We start from the raw sequence: 21,048 nt of genomic DNA, 5'->3' as shown, positions 1-21,048 counted from the left end.
CTCTCGGGGACTCTTACCGCAAGTGCACTCCGACTGCAACAAGTACTCGCACTCGGCAATCCTATCCACGGACACAACCAAACTAAAGGCAAAATGTATAAAGACAACTGTCGGTGCAAGCACTCGACAGAAGTCTCGGGGACTACACCCACTGGGTTCACTCGGAGTGAACCCATTGCAAACAATAACACCCAGTGGGTTACAGAAGAAAAGTAAGTACTTACTAGACTACTTACTCGGATATCATCGCACAGCTCCAAGCTCCGCTGGTACAAGGCCGCAACGGAGTCATAAGCCCTCTTGGCTTCTCCGGCCATCAGCTCCGCCTGAACCATGGCCCCCTTGGCCGCTCCCACCTGCTCCTCCAGAAGACGCCGGATGCTGAATTCAGCATTCGACGAACCGGGAATCGTCGGAGGTTCCTGGGGCATCCCAAGGTCCGCCCCAGTCGGTTCCTCCCCCACCAGCACCGGTTCAGTCGGTGGCGGCGCTTCGGTCGGCGGGACGTCGGCGGCAGGGGTGGCAGCAGGAGGAGCAGCCTCAAGGACAGGCTCCAGGATAGGCTCCACGGCGGGGTCGGCTCTCCCCTGGTCGTCCTCGTCCAGGCAAATCGCCCCTGACAAGCCGAATGACATGACGTCTCAGAAAAAGAAAGAATGGCGCAGGCCGTGGGGATAAAACACCCGACTCTCCTACAACACACCTGGCTGGGATGAAACGACGTTGTCCGTGTCCATGGGGTCGTCCCCTTGGCGAGCCGGAGAGGTTGCAGAGGTAGCGACCCTGTCGAGTGAAATCCATTCAACTTGTAAACAGGGGTTCACTCGGATAACAGAAAGAGCCGAAAGCTAGATTCACTTACGTGGAGGTGACAGGGATAGCGACCCTCATTCGCGGCAGAGCCTTCCGAGGCTTGGGCCCACTCGGCTTGGGCGCCCTGGAAGACTGACCTGCGGGTTCAGCGCCGGCGTCCCTGGCCCTCTTGGTGCCTCGTACACTCGGGACCACCGGAGAAGCAGGCGGAGCACTCAACGACGCAGGAGGAGCAGAAGGGACGGCGGGCTCGTGTCGGCGCTTGGTCCGATGCTCTGGTCGTGGAGGTGGCAAGTCTTGCTCTTCATCCTCTTCCTCTTCCTCGTTGTCCTCCTCCTCCTCCGACTCCCCGCTGTCAGAGATGTATTCGGCGCTCTCCATGCTCCCCTCCTGGCTGCCTTCTTCCTCTTCCTCCTCCGGATTCCCGTTCGAGACGGGGGAGAACCAGTTGGTCCACGCCTGCATGAAGTTCAGTCGGAAACATTAGGCATCACACGGAGATATAAGTAAACGACTGGAATCAAGACAGTTCAATGCACTCGGCTAGTGCCACTCACCTGATTCGATGGAGGGTGGTCCGCGTTGTAAGGTGTCACTCGGCGGGCTCCTTTAGGGTTCTCACAGGGACCCATGATTTGGAGCACCCACGAGGTCACCCTCTCCTCGGGTACGCCCACCACGTTGGTCTGAGTGGAATCCTCGGGCCCTGTGTAGTGCCACATAGCATGGTCGCGAGCCTGCAGCGGCTGGATCCGCCGATCGAGGAAGACTTCCAGCAGGTCTATACCGGTGACCCCCCTCCTCACGACATCCACGAGTGCCTCAACCAAGGCCTGGATGTCGTTCTTCTCGGCCTTCGAGAGCGCGAGCTGCTTAGGCGGAGCGGGCCGGTCTAGACTAAACGGGGGCAGCCCAGTCGACGCATTCGGACACACGATGTCCTGGCAGTCGAACCACGTCGACTGCCAGTTCCTAACCGACTCACTCAACTGGAGAGCAGGATAGCTGCTCCGACTCTTCTTCTGGAATCCTAAACCTCCGCAGAGCTGGAGGACGTGCGTCTTATCGTTCGACTGACTAAGACGTTTGATGGTTTGGGATCGGGCGGAGAAGATGTGTTTGAACAAACCCCAATGGGGGGGCAACCGATGAAGCACTCGCATAAAACAACAAAGGCGGAAAGATGGGCGATGGCATTCGGAGGAAAGTGATGGAGTTGAGCCCCGAAGTGATTCATGATGCCTTTAAAGAAGGGGTGCGGGGGCAAAGAAAAACCTCTGTGAACATGGCTGAGGAGCAGGACGCGCTCCCCCTCCCGAGGCGCCGGCTCGACCTCGTCATCCGCCGGCAGCCTCCAGGACTTATGCACGAGCATTCCGTGCTCCACCAGCTCCAGCAGATCTCCCTCCGTCACCGTGGAGGGGAGGAAGTCTCCTTGGATCCACCCCGCCGGCAACGGCCGCTGCCGCCGTTGAGCAGCCGTCGCCTTGTTCTTCTTCTTCCTCGCCTCCATCTTGCTGGTCTGACCTTTGGTCATGGAGGCAACGGCGAGCCCTCGAGAAGGAGGAGAAGGAAGGAGTGTATGAGCGCAGGGAGTGGTGAGGAAGACGGAGCAGGCGAGAGCAAAAGATTCGGCGAGTATAAACGAGGAGTCTCGTCGCCCAGAGTTAAATAGAGCGTCGACTGGGTCACTGGCGAATGGGCCCGAAATCTTATCCACCCGACCGGCCGCGGCGATATCAGTGGAGGAGTTGAAGGCGCGATAATCGAGGTGTCAGGCGCTACTCGAGCACGCTGGCGTCATCCCCGCTGAGCGCGCGGAACCCGAAATTTGAGATCCCGGAAAATCCGCTGCTGTCAGTTGACCGGTCGCGTCAAAAGATGTCGTAGAAGCACTCAGTTCCCGACAGTCTGTTTCGCAAACACTTCCACTCGGATCACTGGTCAGGAAAGATAAAATGGATAGAGGCAAGAAATGCCCAAGCCGGACCTAGTCCAGTCGGATCTGAACCTCAAGCACCGCTTCGGCGTTTCAACCCCAATCCATTCGGGGACTAATGATGGGGTCATAGTTCTAGGGTAGGGTCATCGGCCTGCCGTACATGTCCTACCCAAGGACTACCCCACACAAAGGACAGGACCCTAAGTCTGCCCCGACTGAATTAAGGAGTCCCCATCGTCCAGTCGGTTACAGGCCCAGAATCATTCAGTCGGAGACTAGCATTCGGAGGGCACCAGGCCAACCGACTGGATACACTCGGTACATCGTAACCTCTCTGGAGGGAAACTGTCGTACGTTTCCGGGTGCACTTATTAGCATTTAGAGCATACGTTACCTGTAACGTACGCCTTCAATCGCCACTAGTCCATCCCTGAATCAGAACCGTTGTGGAAGGCAGCGCACTCTATATAAGCCGCCCTCCCCCACTGGTAAAAGGGTTAGCAAATCATTGTATTCCATATTACACTCGGTAACAAGCTCCGAGAGCACTGAGACGTAGGGCTGTTACCTCCACCGCAGAGGGGCCTGAACTCATACAACCTCGCCATAGCTAGGACTCTGCCCATCTCATCCGTACCATACTCATCTACTGTCAGGCTTATACCCACGACAGTGAAGAAAGTGAAGACAGTCTTGGCAAAGGGCATTCCGAAGTATAAGTGCTTCCTTGTTGATGACAAAGACGCTTTGTTCTTCGAGGAACGTCTTGTGGTTCCAAAAGGAGGGTTCAGTAAAGCTAGCATGGACGAAGCACACAATTCTCTCCTCTCGATACATTTTTGGCAGCTCTAAGATGTATGAGGATCTCAAGAAAACCGTATGGTGGACTCGCATGAAACGTGAGATTGCTTAGTTTGTGAATGCGTGTGGTGTGTATCGCATGGTGAAGGTGGAACATCAATGTCCAGCATGTCTTCTTGATCCTTTGTCTATACTCGAGTGGAAATTCGATCATGTTGAGATGGATTTTGTCACTGGATTTCCTAAGTCCAAGAGAGGCAACAATTCCATATTTGTGGTCATCGACAAGCTAACTAAATTTGTCCACTTCCTTCTGTTCAAAGAATCTATTTCGGTAGCTTAGCTGGTTGAGTTGTACACTTCAGGGATAGTTTCTTTGCATGGTGTTCCTAAGCTTATATCTTCACACCAAGGATGCTTCTTCACTTCTAAGTTTTGGGATTCCTTCCATCCTGCAATGGGCACCAAGGTCCGTTTCAGTACAGCCTTCCATCTTCAGACAAGTGGTCAAGTGGAGAGAGTCAATAAAATTCTTGAAGACATGCTCAGAGCGTGTGTTATATCTTTCGGCATGAAGTGGGAAGACTGCCTCCCATTTGCTGAATTCTCCTACAACAATATTTTTCAAGCAAGTTCAGTCAAGGCCTTATTAGAGATTCTCTATGGCAGGAAGTGTTGTACCCTGCTCAATTGGTCTGAAACCGGTGAGCGTCAAATTCTTGGGGATGACATGATCACTGAAGCAGAGGAAATGTGACGTGTCATTCGGGATAATCTCAAAGCTGCTCAATCCAGTCAGAAGATCTACTATGATAGCACACATTATGACTTGGCATTCCTAACCGATGACTTGGTCTATCTTCGGGTATCTCCCATGAAGGGTACTCAATGATTTGGCATCAAAGGTAATCTTGCACCACATTTTCTGGGCCCTTTCAAGATTGTTGGCAAAAGAGGCGACCTTGCCTGTCAACTCGAGCTCCATTCAAATTTCTCAAATGTGCATGATGTTCTTCATGTATCTCAGCTCCGGAAGTGTTTGAAGACTCCTAAGCGCACCGATGATTTCCATGACATTGAACTCCAACCATACCTTTCTATCATGAGCATCCAGTTGCTATTCTTGGAGAGACTTATCGCAAGACTATTATGATAAAGAAGCCACTTGTAAACATGAGGTCTTTCTCCGTTCTGAATATCCTGAGTCCCTTCAGTCCTAGATCTCGGGGAAAGATCCTCTTGTAGTGTGGGAGCGTTGTAATAGCCCAAGTGCAATTCCTGTAACATTTGCTTGATTAACCTTGTATGCCATGACCACTTTGCTTTCACTTAATAATCTTTGGTACATCATGACCTTCACTTGCATCATATCATCATCTCATCATGGCATTCATTCTACTTAGTTCTCCTTGTTGTTTATGTTGTGATTGAATGGAGTGAGGTGTGTGATGAATTGGTTGATGTTGCACTTTCTGGAAACCCGCCATGCATGCTTGGTTCTTACTTCCTCTCTCTTTCTTCAAAATTATGCATTGGGATGATTTTTTTACTTTGCCAACACATTCTTTAAAAAATGTTACTAAGCTTGTAAAGATTATGAATGGGTTTTATAAACTAAGCTTGACCTTGCGCACCTCTTTGTCTATTGTGTTAAACCCCAATGCCTTGCTAGGTTTAATTAAGTGCCATTTAGATTTTGCTTCTCAAAAATGTCCAACGTGTTTCGTAACTGAGGGCATGTTTTTGTGAACCCATATATATATATTTACTTCACTCTAAAACCATCCTCTTTTCTCGGGTTATTTTTTCTTGCTTAAAATGTCTTAAATAAATAGAAAGCTTCTATTTTGTGAGGAGGCATGCGCCCAGAAGCAGCAGCAGTAGTGCAGCCCAGCAGCGGTGCGGCCCAACACCACCAGCCACCAAGCTCACGTGCAGCCCCCAGCAAGCCTCATGCATCGTGCACCTTTTCACCGTGGATGTTGTGGGTGACCCCACCTACCAGTGACCAAAGCGTCGATTTCCCCTTCCTTGCGCCCCCGCCTCTCTCATAGTAAAATTCACTGCGCCGATGTTGCCGAGCTGTCGTGGTAGCCAGCGAGGAGCCTAGCTCCCCCCATTTAACCCTTACCTTGGTGTTTGGACCTCCTAGGGTTCCCTCTTTTCCCTCCCTGTTGCCGCCAGGTGAGCTAGCCCGTGTAGATCCACCCGGTCTGCCCATGTCTAGAGAGAGAGTAATGAGACCATCATCACTGGCGAGCCCTCTGGCGACCCCAAGAGGAGCAGAGCGTCGAGGAGTTGCGCATGTTCGTGTTGATTCCACGATGTCCTGTGCTTCGTCGAGGGACATCAAGGCCAGGAGCAATTGTTGTTCTTCTTCCTCGACAGGAGCTTGTCACCAGCCAGCAATTCGTTGTTGCGCTTCATCAAAAGCCCAATCGGCTATGCCAAGCCCTTCCTCGTGAGCATCTCCGCGTCCCCAATAGTTCTCCCCCTCGCTTGCATGATGTGTTGCCATCATTAGAGAAGTTTGAATGCGTCATCATCGAAACTCGTGTCCGGTGAGTGTTTAATCACAATTAGTTGTGAGTAGTAGCGCGTAGAGCGTCCCTGTTGACGTGAGGTTCAGTTTTCGCCATCATATAGAAGTTTGCTCCATCGTGGCTAGCAAGTAAATATCGTGGTCGCCGCCTCTGTTTCATGTCGCTGGTGTCGATCCATCGAGCGTTATGTGCCAGAGATGAGCGTACGCGTGTGGAAGGAGGTTGCGGGTAGTTTCATGCCTTCTGTCGCGTCCTTAGGTCACTGGAGTAGCACCGTCGAGGCCTGGTGTCCTGTGTCGTTACCGCCGGTGGTCACCTCAATAGTGTGTGTGTGTGAGTCTGTATTTCGTGGGCCGTGCCCAGCGATGGGGTGGAGCCAAAAGGCTCGACCACCCCATCTAGTCAAACCAGAGTCGCTAGCCCAGATGGCTTGACACACTAGTCAACTCCATGAGGTCTCGGATTTGATCTCGCCCCGAGCCCCTTTTTCATTGGGTGTGTGATATTAATTTTTGTGAGGCTCACAATGGGCCCTTGGACCCACTTTTCATGCACTCATGGGACCCGAGTGAATCTGCCAGTGGGACCCCATGTGAGTTTTTTTTTACTTAGCTGAATGCTAATATGCCATATAGGGGGAGTTTCCAAACTAGGCAGTGTCCAATTTGGGTATATGCCAAATCTGGCATACACTAGGATTTACCTAGTTGTTTGTATTTTTCTTGTGGTTTGTGTATTGTTTTTCTACTTAAATATAGGCATATGATATATGAATTTGGGGTATAAAAATTCAAGGAATTTATTTGTGGCATTAGTTTTGTCTTTTCAGAAAGTTGATGTGCATGATATGTTCACCATGATGATCTTTTGTTAATTTTGTATCAAGCATTCTTTGCACCCTTCGTTAAACTTGTCTACATGAAAGTTGAAGCTTGTTTGGAGTACTAGGCCCTTGTGTTTTGCTTGACATGAAAAAGCTTGTCTACACGTGAAATTCTTTTTGTTAACATGCTATGTCATTGTTGCTGATTTGGTAGGGTAAAATATGACTAAGTTTGAAAATTGTTATTAAGTGGATGTGTTTCCATGTGGATTGTTAAGTACCTATAGGTTCTTTGTGCTGGTGCAAAGGAGTGAATGATAGAGCTTGTTGCCATGTGTTAAATGGTGCCAATACTTTGCAATATAGGTCTTGCATCAGAGCTATTCTTCCTCTGAAATATGACATGCTGATGTCAATTGCTATGTATTTCACCTTGTGAATTTTGTTAAGTCTAAGTAGTTGCTAAGTTCACCATGCCATGTTGAGAGGATGCTATCAATGAATCTATGCAGTATTTGCTCATGGTTAGTTGGTGTTAATTGTAGTAGTTTTTGCCCTCTATCACCCTATTAAATTCCATGCCATTAAAGATCATGTAACATAGTGTTTAAGTGTTGTCAATATGCCATCATGTTAACTTTGCTTGTGAAAAACTAGTATATTCACTAAGTTATAATATTTTATGTTTTATGCCATCTTGTGAGCTTGAATGGGTTGTTGTGCATCATGTTTTCTTCATCTCCATGCCTTGGTTGAGCATGATAGCTTGCTGTGGCTATTAGTTTTGGTGTGTGCAAAATGACATGTTGTTGTTTTTGGACAGATTGCTTGTAGAATTGTTTTTGCACTTTGTGAGAGTTGTACCCCTTTGATTTGCATGATCTTTACGTCTATTACACCTAGAATTTCATGCCCAATCCACTGGCAAACTTGGGATGCCAAGAAATTGCCCATAGCCTCTCTTAAATTTTATTTCATCATCGTTACCTTTCATACCTTGCCGTGAGAGTTTCGAGATATCCATAACTCGGTTTTCTACATTCTTTATATGCATTTGTATCATTTTCTCATGATGCATTCATTTTTTAAATGTTCATAATATTCCAAATAATTAATCTCGAGGTTCTGTCCAGAATGTTAATAACCAAATAATTTCATGAGAAAGATGACTAGTGCAGCATTATCATGCTTCATTCACATCATATTCATGCATCATATTGTTTGAGCACCGTGTCGTGGATGTGTGTTCATTGGAGCTTGTATTTTATTTTGGGTATCGCTGGGTGTCGAATACAACTACGAGGATCTTGTTGAGAACGTTCTTGGAGAGCAAGAGTTATGTTCCTCAAAAGAAGTGACATGCAAGATGATCGGCACCTTGATATCGTTTCTAATTTTATTATGCTTAGCTGCCTCGTTTCTATTATTAATTATTAGTGCCTTCCACCTGAATGTTAAGCTTGCCAAAATTTCATGATAAGCATCTAACCCCCCCCCCCATATCCTAGCAAACATTGATTGGCTAAGTTAGCGTTTGCTCAACCCTGCTTATAACCTTGCGAGTTGCAGGTGCAGGGTGATCGATGTGCTGAATTGGATACTTGGGATATCATCTCATTATTGCTATTTAATTTAATGCACATATATACTTGGTTAAAGGCGGAAGGCTTCGCCTTTTGATCGATGTTTTGTTCCACTTTTGTCGCCCTAGTTTCCGGTTACCGGTGTTATGTTCCATATTGAGCGCTCCAAACGCGCTTGGGGTTGTTATGGGGACCCCTTGATAATTCGTTTTGGGTTAAAAATCTTCCGTAAAGGCCCAACATTGGTATTACATTTGCTAAATAACTTAATAAAAATGCATAGGGAATAGCTACCCTGTGGATCTTAGTGAACAACCCGGGCAGTGCTCCTCATGAGTGTTGGTCCAAACCGGACGATGTGTGTCGTCCCCTGGTCACCCGGGGATTCACCCAACCCAACGTCTTGCCCATATGGTAGTGCCCTGAGAAAGAGACACGCGCGGCTCCTATAGGGATCTGGCCTGCCGGGCGGTCTTGCTGGATTTGTTTTACTTTAGCGAATTTCTTGTGCATTGGGATATCGAGGATACCTCGGGCTATCTCGAGGTTGAGGTTTTTTCTTCAGGGCAGCTTGTGATAGTTTACGATGGACTAGTTGGACCACCCCTGTAGAGTTAAATCTTTCGGAAATCCATGCCCATGGTTATGTGGCAACATGGAAAAAAATTAACACCCGTTATAGCACACTTGAAGTAAACTTAATTAAAAACTGAATCAACTGTGTGCGTATCCGTGACCATCTCTTGTTGTGGTAGTTTGGAAGGAGAACAAGTTGGGGTTATGTTTGACGTAAGCAGGTGTTCAGGATCACTTCTTGATCATACTTAATTTGCGACCGACTTGCGTAGGTTCTCATCTTACTTTGGTAATTGTAAGTTAGGCACCAAATAATGCTTAGTGATGTTGCAACATCACCACATTACCAAACCTCACGCAATGACTTAATTAGTCCCAATATCTTGGTCATGGGATTGTTGGGTCCTCGTGGCTCACAGATTACTACAACACCACAGGTGCATTTACCACATATCTTGATGCAGATGATGCTCCACAGCTGCAATGGGAGTATGATGAGGAGAGATGACACATGTATGTGACCTATCCGGACGAGTTGAGGGATTCATGGTCATCTCCTGGGATAGCGAGATAGACTTCATTGCATTTACCATTTGCTTTCGTCCGTAGTCAGACCCTGTCTTGTGGATGTTTGAATAAATGTTGTATGACTTGTAATTTCGCATGTGGCGAGTGTAATCCAACTCATATACTCATCTCCTCTTTAAATGTATCTTCAATTATTTCTATACTTGCGGAACACCGACATGCATCTCTATCCATATTAAGGCCTCGTCCCCAAATATGTATAGTGCCGTATCTTGGACGTTACAATATGCATATGAATGAAAGAAATGAAATAGATGATATATTCTTTAGAAAAGCACATATTCTTAGATGTAACTTGCAAGTTGACATTTTAGCGGATCCTCCTCCACCTAAGAGAGATCCCATATTTGAGCCAAACAAATTACGTAATACTTTGAAACGTGCTTATCTTGATGAAAAGAAGATATATCCTGTTTGTAAGTGCATCTAGTGCCCCTTAGTGATTTTGGTGGTTTAAAGACTAATAGGTTAAGAGACTTATATGTTTCGGAGTGTACACAAGCTCTATAAGTCACCGAGGAGTTTGAGTTATTCGATGAAAAGCGACCCCTAAAAATAAATATCTTCGGGTGAAGACTTTGGTCATTCCTTGAAGATTTTGATGACGAAGGAATTGCGAAGAAATTTATATTCCTCATGAAGATATTGAAAATGAGGAATTCGGTGTGTCCTGAAGAAAACACTTTGAAGATTTTGAAGCTTGAAGATTTACTCTTTCTGTTTCATTCTCTTTACACTTGAGTTATAGGAACAAAGTACTATTAAAGGGGGTCGAGGTAAAACTATGGAATAAATTCTCTCATGATGCTCAACCCAAACCTAAATCTACCAAAGCCTCAGAGTGAGGAATATGAGAGACATGAGGACTTTCATAGTTGAAAGTTTCGACCGTTGCCGCGCCACACACCACCTGTCACAGATCTTATCCACCCAACGGTCATATTATTAAAGGGAATTTATGTCAAATAATGTTGGGATGCTCCTAGGCTATAAATAGCCACCCCCCACAACCACATGCTGGTTGGCTGCTCCGAGAGAAAGTGACACTAGTCATTCAGAGCAACCCAAATTCCTCAGAGCCTTCGAGCGAAAATCATCAAGTGAGGAAATACCCCAAACACCAAACCCAAACCAAAAACCAACTGATTGAGCATCAGTGAAGAAGTTATTCCTGTGAGGAACCGACGCTTGTTACCTTTGAGGGTTGTGCATCCTCCATACGGCTAGGCGTCATGGTCTAGAGCATCCAACAGTCAATTGTGGATCGCCGGGTGACCAAGTTTGTGAGGGTTTGGAAGTCTGCCCTGAAGACTTACCATGAGTGTTGGGAGAGGATTGTGTGTCCTTAGCTCAAGGAGAATACGGTACGGACTGTGTCTCCCGGAACTGTGTGTCATTTGGTTTCAATACCAAGCCGCTCCAAACCAGACGTACAACTATCACAACAGTTGGAACTGGGTCACCAACACCTATCTTCATCAAGTTACTGGTTCTATTTCTTCAACTCTCTCATTTCCTCAATTGTATGTTGAAGACTTTCATCTCTACTATTTGAAGAATTTGACTGAATGCTTTCTCCGAATCTCCTCAACCTAAAATTCTTCACCTGAGTTAATCTTCACCTGCTTATCCTATACTTGTGACCTGTGCAAACCAAATCTCTGAAATCTCGTTGAGTACTTTGCAGTATGCGTTTTTGCGCTCCTGAACTAATTCTATTTCCGCTGCACTCAGTTCATGACTGAGGACTTTCCTCACTAGGAATTTCCTCAATGATGAAATTGTTAAAATTGCCTATTCACCCCCCCCTTCTAGTCGATATAACGCACTTTTAATTGGTATCACAGCAAGGTACTCCCTTGTTCTGTGTGCTTTTGGTTTAACGGCATGGAGTTCTAGTTATGTCGACCGCAGGTATGATCAAGGTTACTGCAAGATATCCTACCTTCGAAGGACATGACTTCCCCTACTGGAAGACCAAGATGCAAATGCATCTTCAAGCAATTGACAATGATCTCTGGTATATTGTGGAAAATGGTATTCCCTCCATCACTGCAATTATCTCTGCCGCTGTTGTGAAGAAGTTCAAGCAACTTGACTCACAAGCGAATAATATTATCTAGGGCCACCTAAGCAAAGGTTGGTATGGCAGAGTGAGTGCTTTGCGAACAGCTAAGCTTATCTGGGATAGGCTGTCCAAAGTCAATGAGGGAGTCTCAACACAGTGTGACTCTCATGTCGATGTTCTACGCAATCTCTTCAATTGCTTCAGGAGGCTTGACAATGAAAGCTACCAAGATACCTTTGATCGCCTCACTGACATCTCAAATGAACTGCATGCACTCGGAGCTAGAGACATCACTAACCATCAAGTTGTGAAGAAACTGCTACGATCTCTTGATCCATCATTTGACACATTGGTTCTAATGATGCAAGAACGAAGAGACTACAAGATGCTTGATCCCGCTGATATACTTGAGAGACTCAGTACTCGTGAATTCCAACAAGAAGAAAAGAGAGATGTGTATGGACAAAGCTACTCAAGACCTCGTGCGCTGAAGGCTAAGGTTGTTTCCTCATTTGAAGAAGAAGACTCGGATTGCAGTATTGGTGACCATGAAGAACTTGGACAGGAACTTCTAGAAGTTCACAAAGCGTGGTCAGCTCGGAAAAGCTTCAAGAAAATATATGAGGAAATCATAATCTTCATCTGAGGACTACAAGAAAAGAACCTGCCACAAATGCAAGAAATCTGGTCACTACATTGTTGACTGTCCTCGCTAGGTGAAAGAATCAAGGAAGAAGAAATACAAGGATGAAAGTTCTAATGACTCATAGAAAAAGAAGAAATCTTCAAAATCCTCATCTTCAATGTCCTCATCGCACAAGAAGACCAGTTTCATAAAGGCTCGGTCACTCATTGGCAAGGAAATGGATTCTGAAGAAGAATCTTAGGAATGTGATGAAGATGATGGTTCTGAAGTGGAATCAGAGTCTGGTGTGGCAAGTATTGCACTGGCAATCACATTCGTCAGCAAGTCAAATTCAACCTTGAAGAAAATGACAATGCAATCTACACTGATTAATATGTTGATGACTTTGCTCCAACCTATTGCTTCATGACAAAAGCTTCAAAGGTACCAAACCACACTTCCTCCTCTCATTCTAGTGACTCTGAACCTAATGATTATCAAAAACCCAGTTACTATAAACTTTCCAACATTGCCACTAAGCAACAAAGTGCCATTGAAAACCTTCAAAAACTGCTAGACAAAAGCGATGATCTGTTGAACGATGAAATGAATCGTACTGAAGTCCTCACTGAAGATGTTAAAAGTCTTCAGTCTAGATTTGATAGTCGTCAAGATCGTTATGGCACACTCTTGGATGATCATGAGAAACTTTCCTATGAATTTCTTCATAGTTAGCTTGATCTTGAGAAGTTAAGAATGTCTCATGATGATCTTCGAATGGAAAATGATTCATTGCTTGCTCAACAGATCAATACCGCTCGGGCTGAATTCATTCCACCATGTCTGAAATGCATCGAGCGTGAAACTGCTAATTCTTCACCAGAATCATCAGATGCTTCTACCTCTACAAATTTCTCAACTTTTCGTGTGGTATCAAATTCTTCACTTGAGTAAACCACAAATTCTACTGACGAAAATGCAGGATTGAAGGAATTGTATGTGACAGAAAGTCACAAAGGGCATCAAACCCTTTGTGATGTGCTCAAAAAGCACATTCTGAACAGGAACCCGAGGAAAGAGGGCATTGCCTTCGAGAGGAAATTGAATGTTGATGGATCATACTAGAAACCTGTGAAAGTGCGTTATATCGACTAGAGGGGGTGAATAGGAGATTTATAGAATTTCAGCACTGAGGAAATTCCTTGTGAGGAAAGTCCTCAGTTATGAACTTAGTGCAGCGGGAATAGTACAGGATCAGGAGTGCAAAAACGTCTACATCAAAGTACTCGATTAAATTTAAGAGATTCGTTTTGCACAGTTCGCAAGTATAGAGTTAGAAGGTGAAGATTATCTCAAGTGAAGAATTTGAGGTTGAGGAAATTCAAAGGAAGTCTTCAGACAAATTCTTCAAACATCACAGATGAAAGTCTTGAACACACAATTGAGGAAATGAAAGAGTTGAAGAAATAGAACCCGTAGCTCGATGAAGACAGTTGTTGATGACCTAGTTCCAACAGTTCTGACACTTGTACGTCCGGTTCGAAACGTCTTGGTATTGAAACCAAAAGGACACACAGTCCCTACATTATTCTCCTTGAGCTAAGCACACACAGTCCTCGCCCAACACTCGTGGTAAGTCTTCATGGCAGACTTCCAAACCCTCACAAACTCAGACACCCGGCGATCCACAATTGACTGCTGGATGTTGTAGGCCATGACGCCTAACCGTCTGGAGGATGCACAGTCCTCAAAGGTAAAAAGCATCGGCTCCACACAGGAACAACTTCTTCAGTGATGCTCAATCACTTGGGTTTTGGTTTGAGTTTGGTGTTTGGGGTATTTCCTCACTTGATGATTTTCTCTCGAAGACACTAGGGAATTTGGGTTGCTCTAAATGACAAGTGTTAGTTTCTCTCAGAGCAGCCAACTAGCAAGTGGTTGTGGGGGGGGGCTATTTATAGCCTGGGAGCATCCCGACATGATTTAACATAAATGTCCTTAAATAATGTGACCGTTGGGTGGATAAGATGAGTGAGGTGGCGCGTGGCGCGGCAACGGTCAGAACTTTCAACTGTGAAAGTCCCCATGTCTCTCATATTCCTCACTTTGAGGTTTTGGTAGATTTAGGCTTGGGTTGAGCATCATGAGAAAAATGATTCCGAAGTTTTACCTCGACCCCCTTTAACAGTAAGAAGTTCATATGACTCAAGTATAAAGAAAATGAAACAGAAAGAGTAAATCTTCACGCTTCTAAGTCTTCAGAGTGTTTTCTTTAGGACACACCAAATTCCTGATCTTCAATATCTTCATGAGGAATATCTATTTCTTCACAATTTCTTCGTGATCAAAGTATTCAAGGAAGGACCAAATTTTTCACCCGAAGACATAAATTTTTAGGGGTCAATATTCATCGGATAACTCAAACTCCTTAGCGACTTATAGAGCGTGTGTACACTCACAAACATATCGGTCTCTTAACTTATAAGTCTTCAAACCACCAAAATCACTAAGGGGCACTAGATGCACTTACAATCTCCCACTTTTTGGTGGTTGATGACAAGTAGGTTAAGTTTTCAATGAGGATATAAATATGGAATGGAAGTACAGAGTTTGAGGAATTTGAAATCAAGATACAGAGAACCTCCCCGTGAAGATGTGCATATTTTGAGGAATCTGCTTTGAACAGCAGATGCACATTGATGATTTATATCACGGAGATCTCCCCGTGTATCTTACAATTCATGCATGTATTTGACATATAGTATGAGGAATTAGAGATGCATGATGAAAAATGGTGTCTGACAAATTTCAACATGCCTGCATTAATAAACTTTGAGGAATAAGCATGCGAGGAAAAATGTTCGAAAGAGTCAAAACACCATCGGGCTGAAGTTAGAACTCATTAAATCAAAAACTTTAGAAGAACCAAGAGTTTGTAACTTAATAGAGTTTATAAGCCCATAATGTATCCCGCTTGAAGACTAACTCTCAGATTTCTCCCACTTTGTCATCAAGTGACGAAAAGGGACAAAACTGAGGACTAGCGCCCTTGAAGAAATTCACTTCTTTGTTGATGTAGAGGTGTGAGCATCCTTGGACACAGGCTTCTTCCTTGGACCAATTGCAGTATCTGTTGGTTCTTCATCTGATTTTGTAGTGTGAAATGAAGAAAATGAACTGTCCTCCAAGTCAGGAACTGGAATTGGCTTGAATTTCTTCCTTGGAGGCCACGGCCAGTCAAAGTCTTGAGTAAATTACATTTCCTCAAGTTCCCCAGAGTCTTCACGTGAGCCAAAGTGGCCCAAGTGCGATCAAAAACCTCATGAAGATAATAGTGATTTTTCTTCACTCCATTTTGAGTCTCATTGAGGGTTTTCACAATGGCACCAAACTGGCATTTCACCCACTTGTGATTGCGATCGACTTTCTTGAGAAGACTAACGCGAAGCTCTCTGTTAGTCATCACCCGAGGGGCTGTTGGGCTTGGAGGTTCTTGAGTAGCAGTATCATCATATGAAGAATATGAATCAGCATTGCGAAATTGGCCGTCTAGGGGCCGGTTTCCTTCGTCAATCACGGACTTGCCTTTGCCTTCAACAGGTTCAAAAGATTACTTGATGACTTTGATAGGCGGCAGATATCCGAGGTGATTCTGAAAGTCAGCTTGATAATTGATGCCCGATCTATTCCCGATGAACCTCATAATCCACGATGCATAAATCTTCAGCTCATATGGTGTCAAGGCGTTGTCAGCCAAAGTCCTCAAGAAGAAATCATGAATATCCATAGGAATGTCATGAATGATGTTGAATACGATATTCTTCATGATGCCTACAACATCTTCTTCATTGTCATGCCCTTTGATTGGAGCAAAGGAATATGACAAGATTCGATAGACAGTTCTGGGCTCATACTTCAGATCCTTTACGAGGAATCTGGTCTTTGGAGGTTGGCCTGGAGCCAAAAGCTTCATGCAGAGGACTTCCATGAACTTGTTCGGCAGTTCTCGTTCATCATACACTTTGACTGCATCCTCTGAGGGAATTGATATTGGGAGAGCTCGAAGCAATTATGTGGCTGGAGCTTTGTAATGTGTGTGTTGAGCCATCGAGTCCAAGACCCATGTGGTGACGTCTTTGGGGTTGAGTGAGATATGCAGTGTGGAATAGAATTGAAGAATTATGTCTATGTTCCAATCACTGATATCTGTGCAGAATGGCAGTAGCCCAGCTTCGTGAAGAACATTGAGGACTGGGGTGAAGCAAGGTATTTCCTCCATGTCATAATGAGGAATATGGGTGTGAAGAAATATCTTCTTTCTTCCACAGAGCACAGAGGCATAATAGTTGAGTTGATTTCTGGTCCAGAATTTTCTGTGCCTGATGTGAAGCCTGTCATAGGGGTTTGCACCTGTGAAGTAATGGCGTTCATCAAAGAATGCTTCCTTCTGAAATTTGGCCTCTTGGAGAAAGGTTGATTAGGCTTCGGCTGAAGATTGTGTTGCTGTGCATCTTGAGGAGTTGTGGCCACTACAATGGCAGTTTCAGGATTCACCACAACAAGTGCAGTTTCAGCATTTGAGGCAAAAGCATTTTCTTCTGCTTGAGCACTTTCTTCATCTTGTGGAATTTGCTGACTTGAGGAAGCAGCTGCAGTTTTTGATGCTGCATTTTCTTCAGCTGATGTAGCTGATTCTTGTGATGATTCCTCGCGAATGCTCTTTTCATCAGATCCGGTCAGAATCTCAGTGGCAGTTGCTTCCCAGAAATCATCATGGGTCATAGGTGTGCTGCATCCAATTTCTTCATCACCCTCCTTTTCTTCAGTTGTCATTGGAAGTGTGGCAGTTTGAGGAATATCATCAATTTGAATTTTCCTCAACCATCGGTGTGGATGCACGAGAGCGAGTGTCTTCCATTTCTTCATCCTCTTCGGCAATGGCATATTCCTCACCGAATGGAACCATCATATACGGTGGTGCTACATTTAGAGCAGTAGCATCCACCGGGGGTGATGAAGATTCTGAAGGCATAATCTTCATACATTTTGCTTCTGAGGACTCTGAGGCCATTGAAGCTTTTCTCTTTTTAGCTTCTTTTTCAGCCGATTTGGTTTTCTTCATGTCTGCTACAGACGGAGTTACTTTCTTCACCTTTGAGGATTTAGTTGAGGGAGCAATTTCATCAGGCGATGTTTTATTAGAGTCAGTCCTGGCAAATTCTTTAGCTGGAATATTCTGAGGAATTTCTTCAGCAACTAGTTATTCATCTTCTTCTTCGTGAGGCAATTGAACAGTGTATCTTGGTTGAGGGTTTGTCTGCCGCTTTGGAGCAGCCATTCTGCTATTGTATTCATCAATTGCAGTAGTTGCAGCTTTGATGAATTGCACTTTGACCCCCTTACGATCAACGTGTGAACAGAGTATAGGTGCGAAGAATTTGAAGAGGTCATATGCGTTCTCAGATTTGAGATAATTGAAAAGTTACTCAAGTTGAGGAATTTGACAAGTGAGTTGAGGAATTTGACTAAGCATTCTGATCTTGGGTTCTAGAGTTGTGCAGATTCAAAAATTTACACAATTGAGGAATCTCGTGAAGAATTTTAGTGACTTAGTGAAATTCATCAAGTGTTCTAGACATGGGTGTGCACAGTTGAGGAGATTTCTAAGGAAAAACTGATCTTACGAATCTAAATAAAAATAAGAGATCAATAGGGGTAGTAAAAGAGGATTTTATTTACCCTCTGCGAAGAACACGATGAACTGAAGCAGTAAAAAGAGGAAGTTAATCCGCAGTCGGCGTGAGTCCGGCAACTGAAGACAGCTACGGCGGTGGAGGAGGAAGATAATCCACACTCGACATGAGTCCGGCGACAGCGAGGGCAAGGCAGTGAAGCTTTTCCAAACCGGCGACGAAGATGCTAGCGACGCCACTAGGGTTTGAGCTCGAGCAGAGAGGATGAGAGGAAGAGAAGAGTTTTGACTGAGGGGGGGGGGAGGGGCTATTTATAGCTTAGATGAAATACGGTTCGGGCCGAAACTATCGGACGGAACTACCCTTGCCTCTTCGTCTTAGCTTGACATGTGGTGACCACGATTGAAGCGGTGGAGATCGTGGTTATCCGAACGTGAGTAGTGGGCGTGGTTACTATTGAAAAGTAAAAAAATGAATTTTGAGGATTTTGTTCCAAAGCCTCAGCTGACAAGGACTTAGTGAGTATTTTCAACAAGTGTCAAATATAACGCATATGAAGAATTGAGAATAGACTGGGTTGACCTTAGCATAGAGGGGAGTCGGGTCCGATCACATTCACTTAGAGGAAATATCAAATTGAAGAATGAGCGATAAGTGAAGTTGTGGAGGACATTGAAAACTCATTATATATATATATATATATATATATATATATATATATATATATATATATATATATATATATATATATATATATATATATATATATAGATAGATAGATAGATCATCAAAAGGTTTTCAAGAATTTCAAGATTTTGAGGACCTCGAAAATTTTGAGGAATTTGTGAAATGGTCTCAAATTGAAGAATTCCAACTTTGAAGTATGTTTAGCTTGAAGAATTTCAAAGTTGGGTGGTGGCGTGACCCACCGTATAAGGATGGTGATTTCAGACGTCGTGTACAATTGCCGTAGGGCCGTGAGAACCAAATTCTCCATTGATTTCTTCACACTTAGAGTGATTTTCTTCATTGGTTGGAGAAAATGTTACTTTGTGTGTTGCACATCTAAGTAATCAATTTTTCGTAAGTGTTAGGATGTCTGCATGTTTACAAGACATTCGAAGATTCTAGGATATTTATCTCACACCGCAACTTGCAAAACCTTCTCTCATCCAAGGGCTTCGTGAAGACATCTGCTAGTTGATCGTCAGTCTTCACATGATCGATGATGATATTGCCCTTGAGGACATGGTCACGAAGAAAATTATGACGAATTTGGATGTGCTTGGTTTTCGAGTGTTGTACTGGGTTGTAGGCGATCTTGATTGCACTCTCATTGTCGCAATAGAGGGGCGCATTCTTCATGTTGATGCCATAGTCTTTGAGGGTTTGCTTCATCCATAACAGTTGAGCATAGCAAGATCCAGCAGCAACGTACTCATATTTGGCAATGGAGAGTGATACACAGTTCTGCTTCTTTGAGGACCAGGAAACTAAAGATCTTTCGAGGAAATGGCATGTGCCAGATGTTGACTTGCGATCCACACGGTCACCAGCATAATCAGAATCAGAATATCCAACGAGGTGAAGATTTGAGCCCTTGGGGTACCATAATCCTAGTGTTGGTGTGTGAGCTAGATATCGAAGAATATGTTTCACAGCCTTATGGTGTGATTCCTTCGGTTTTGCTTGAGAACGAGCACACATGCAAACACTAAGCATAATATCTGGCCTAGATGCACATAGGTACAATAAAGAGCCAATCATAGAACGATATACCTGTTGATCAAAATCTTTACCATTTTCGTTAGTGCAGAGGTGGCCGTTGGTAGGCATAGGAATCTTGACGCCTTTGCATTCATGCATGTCGAATTTCCTCAGAATGTCCTTGAGGTACTTCTCCTGAGATATGAAGATTCTATTGTGTTGTTGACGAATTTGCAGGCCTAAGAAGAATTTCAGCTCCCCCATCATGGACATTTGATATTCTTCACTCATCATGTAGGCAAATTCATCAACCAAAAATAATGTCATCGGCATATATTTGGCACACAAATAGTTCATTGTCATAGGATTTTCTGAAAAGAGTAGGGTCAAGTGAACCGGGTTTGAAGCCTTTCTTCATGAGGAATTCCTTCAATGTAGCATACCACGCCCAAGGGGCTTGCTTGAGGCCATAGAGTGCCTTTTTGAGTCTGAAGACTTTGTCCGGATGCTTCGAGTCTTCAAAACCTGGGGGCTGAGCAACATATACTTCTTCCTCAAGCTTACCATTAAGGAATTCACTTTTCACATCTATTTGATATAGTGTTATATTGTGATGAGTAGCATAATCAAGTAATATTTGAATAGCTTCAAGTCTAGATACAGGTGCAAAATTTTCATCGAAGTCAATTCCTTCAACCTGTGTGTAGCCTTGGGCTACAAGCCGTGCCTTGTTCCTCACAACCTGTGTGGGAAACGTCGCATGGGAAACAAAAATTTTCCTACGCGCATGAAGACCTATCATGGTGATGTCCATCTACGAGAGGGGATGAGTGATCTACGTACCCTTGTAGACCGTACAGCGGAAGCGTTAGAGAACGCGGTTGATGTAGTGGAACGTCCTCACGTCCCTCGATCCGCCCCGCGAACAATCCCGCGATCAGTCCCACGATCTAGTACCGAACGGACGGCACCTCCGCGTTCAGCACACGTACAGCTCGACGATGATCTCGGCCTTCTTGATCCAGCAAGAGAGACGGAGAGGTAGAAGAGTTCTCCGGCAGCGTGACGGCGCTCCGGAGGTTGGTGATGATCTTGTCTCAGCAGGGCTCCGCCCGAGCTCCGCAGAAACGCGATCTAGAGGAAAAACCGTGGAGGTATGTGGTCGGGCAGCCGTGAGAAAGTCGTCTCAAATCAGCCCTAATTGCTCCATATATATAGGAGGAGGGAGGGGGGGCCTTGCCTTGGGGTCCAAGGACCCCCAAGGAGTCGGCCGAGCCAAGGGGGGA

This window comes from Hordeum vulgare, chromosome 1H, assembly GCF_904849725.1.
Source record: "Hordeum vulgare subsp. vulgare chromosome 1H, MorexV3_pseudomolecules_assembly, whole genome shotgun sequence".
In the NCBI taxonomy this organism is placed as follows: domain Eukaryota; kingdom Viridiplantae; phylum Streptophyta; class Magnoliopsida; order Poales; family Poaceae; genus Hordeum; species Hordeum vulgare.
The sequence above is the reverse complement of the archived record's forward strand: the minus strand, read 5'-3'. Positions refer to the sequence as shown.